The sequence below is a fragment of the Octodon degus genome, unplaced genomic scaffold, assembly GCF_000260255.1.
Source record: "Octodon degus isolate 3935 unplaced genomic scaffold, OctDeg1.0 scaffold00147, whole genome shotgun sequence".
Classification (NCBI taxonomy): Eukaryota; Metazoa; Chordata; class Mammalia; order Rodentia; family Octodontidae; genus Octodon; species Octodon degus.
The window spans coordinates 1378405-1381993 of record NW_004524723.1 but is presented as its reverse complement, the minus strand read 5'-3'; the positions used below and the strand labels follow the sequence as shown (position 1 = coordinate 1381993).

The window sequence follows — 3589 nt, the reverse complement described above, 5'->3', positions numbered from 1 at the left end:
TGCCATGCTGGCCCCACCCACAGGGTTCACTGAGACAGGCAATTAAGATTGGATGTGGTAGCCTGTAATCCCAGAGCTTGGTGAGGCAGAAAACAGGAGAATCACTACAAGTCCGATCTACACAGTAAGCCCTGTAGACCCTGTCCTAAACACAGGAAAAAAAATTACAATAAAAAAACCACCTAGTTAATGGTTACACTGAACTTTACCAGCACTTTTTCTTAAAAGCTCAGGAATACCAGTGGGGTTTTTTTTGGTTTTTTTTTTGGTGGTGCCGACCAAGGACTGAACTCAGAACCTTGCCCTTGCCAGGAAGGTGCTTATGCCACTGAGCTATCTCTCCGGCATTAAGAGTATCAGAATATAAGTAAACCGTCAGGTATGATGGCACGTGCCTGTAATCCTAGGAGGCTTAGGCAGGAGGACCAATTCAAGGTAGAGAAGAGCCTCGGCTACAAAAGTGAATTCAAGGCCAACCTACACTACATAGTGAGAACCTGTCTTAAAAAGGCAAAAGACAAAAAAATTAGGTGCCTTCTCTGGACACACTCAAAAGACATTACTGTCTCAGGTATTAACAGGATTGTTGAATAGTTTCTTTCAAAACTCACTTTTGAGGGCCAGTGAGATAGCTCAGTGGACTAAGCATCTTTGTAGACAAGTGCAGGGACTGGGGTTCAATCCGTAGCATCACATGCCATACCAGCCCTGCCCCCGGGCACCCTAAGCAGGCCACTGAGACCAAGTGTGGTGGCCCAAGCCTGTAATCCCAGCACTGGGGAGGCTAAAACAGGAGGATCACTGTGAGTCCAAACTGCGTAGTGAGACCCTGTCCCCAGTTCCGCAAAAAAAAAAAAAAAAAAAAAAATCAAAACTCATTTTTGAACAGCAGCAAAAATAAAACACAGGCTGCATTCTGAAGTCTGCTCTCCCCCAGACTACACTCCCAAAGTACAGCAACAAAAATATCCCAAAGGGCTTGCTGTCAGGAGGGTTAGCATCTCGAGAATAGACACAGCCGGCAGGTATACACTAATACATCCTCCTCTCATATAATTCATCTTCCACAGAATTTATTTTAAAAATTCTCACAACTTACCTGTTCCAATATCCAGAATTATTATCAAAATTCTGAGGCACAATATTAGAAAGGTAAAAGGTTTCAGCCATGGCTTTCTGTTAAAAAAAAATAATAATAATAACTTTCACTGAAATGTCCTACCTTTAAGTTAGTCTACAAAGCAAACAGAAAACCAGTTCCTTATCCATACACTACTTCTAGGCAATTAGTGTTTATTTGGATAAATGAAAGTTGCAGGTACTCTGGCAACTTTAGGTTTAAAGTTTATCCAAGTAAGGACTTTAGGTTTGTGTGCTTATCTTGGCTTATCATTTATAAAATCCAAATCTATAATGTAAACTCAAAGAACTAAAAGCTTCCAATGTAAAGCTTAAGACCATATTCTGCTTTTAAGCCTCTGGCAGAGAATTCCTCAACTACAGTCAACTTTCGGGAATATTAAGAGGTATTAATGCAAGCACACTCGTTCAAAAGCAGAGAAGTATTCTCTGTAATCTAGGAAGCTTAGCTGATGCCTGGGTCCATCTTCAAGAGTTTCTGCAAGGGGGTTTTTTGCACAACCCCCAGCTGATCAGAATGAGTACCACAGGTGAGAACCACTGTCTTTTAACAACATCAAGAATTCACACAGTAAGCCTGGCGTGGTGACGCGCACCTGTAATCCCAGCACTCAGGAGGCTGAAGCAGGAAGATCACTGAGTTCGAGGCCAGCCTAGGCTACATAATGAGTTCAAGGCCAGCCTGCACTACATAATGAGAGCCTGTCTCAAAACAAACAAACAAAAAGAGTTCACTCAATAATATCATGAAATCCTCCCCCAACCCCTTTTTGGTAGGGAAATTATCCTAAAATTAAAGGAGACTAAAGAGCTATGACAACACAATGTAATTGTGGTTCATGATCAGATCCCACACCCAAAGAGCTAATAAAGACATAATTGAGGGCCGGCGAGATAGCTCAATGGACTAAGTGCTTGCTTAGGCAAGCGCAGGAACTGGGGATCAATCTCCCTGGCACCACATGCCTTGCCAGCCCCATCTCTGGGTGAGCTGAGTTGGCCACCAAGACTGGGCGTGGTGGCGCACACCTATAATCCCAGTGCTGGGAGGCTGAAAACAGGAGGATCACTATGAATCTGAGCTGCATAGTGAGACCCTGTACCAAATAAAAAATTAAAAATTAAAAAAAGGACACAATTGGGAATCTGGATAATCTTAGTATCAACTGTACTTTAGACAACACTGTGCAAATATAAAAAATACATCCGTACATACTTCTTGGTATGATAATACTCTTTTGTGTTATATACAAACACCCTTATTCTTAGATAATACATGCCCCTGAGCACTCCATTTAGGAATACAGTGTTACGTCTACAATTTCCTGTCAATAGTTTTAAAACACACACACACACACACACACACACACACACACACGAGAGAGACAGAGAGAGAGAGAGAGAAACAGAGTAAATGTACCAAACATGACTGCTGTATTATTTTTCTCAACTTTTCTATAGGTCCAAAACTTTTCAAAAAAAAAAAAGACTTGGGGCCTTGGGTGTAGCTCAATGGTAGAGCATCTGCCTAGAGTACAAGAGGTCCTAGGTTCAATCCCCAGATACCAGGAAAATAAACAGTAAAAGTAATGATAATTTAAAAGATGAGAGGGCCAGCCAAATAGCTCAGTGGATTAAAGCACCTGTAAGCAGGTATAGGAGCTGGAGGTTTGATCTCTGGGCCTGCCGTGCCAGCCCCACGCCTGGGGCATGCTGCAAAGGCAGTTGAGACTGAGGGTGGTGGCATGAGCCTGTAATTCCAGCTCTTGGGAGGCTGTAAACAGGTGGATCACTAGAGTCTGATCTAGTAGTAAGACCCTGAACACCCTGTAGACCCTTCCCTAAAATACAAAAAATAAAAAATAAAACATGAGTAGCCTCATTCCCTATGATTTTCTGTTGCTGTTGATGACTGTTTTTTTAGACAAGAGTTTGGCTATGTAGCCCAGACTGGCCTTGAACTTTCAATGATCCTCCTGCCTTAGCCTCCTGCCTTAGCCTCCCAAGTGTTGGGATTACAGTCATGAGCCACCATACTCAGCTTCCTGGTAGCTTTTTATTTCCTTTTATGACATTTGGTTTCCCTCATTCAACTTGTTTAAAAATTGTTCAGGCCAAATGTGGTGGTGCACACTATAATTCCAGCACTCGGGAGGCTGACACAAGAGGTTCACTGTAAGTCGGAGGCCTGCTTAGGTATACACATTGAGTTCAAAGCCAGCCTGAACTCCACAGCAACATCCTATCTCAAAAAAACAAAAATAAAAGCAAAAGTAAAAGGGATGGGGAGATGGCTCAGTGGAATAAGTGCTTCCCAGGCAAGCGCAAGGGTCTGAATTCAATCCCCAGTTCTGAAAAAAAAAAAAAAAAAAAAAAAAAAGGTAAAAATAAATTAAACACAAAAATGACTCAGCATCTCACAAGAAAAGGAGAAAGAGAATTCAGAATA

At 42.1% G+C, this 3589-nt stretch overlaps 1 protein-coding gene across 1 annotated transcript in view; it reads right to left on the bottom strand.

Moving 5' to 3' along the window:
• Nucleotides 1-3589, bottom strand: part of Exog (exo/endonuclease G) — a 38775-nt gene that overhangs the window by 25498 nt on the left and 9688 nt on the right. The gene's annotated exons all lie outside the window — the stretch shown is intronic.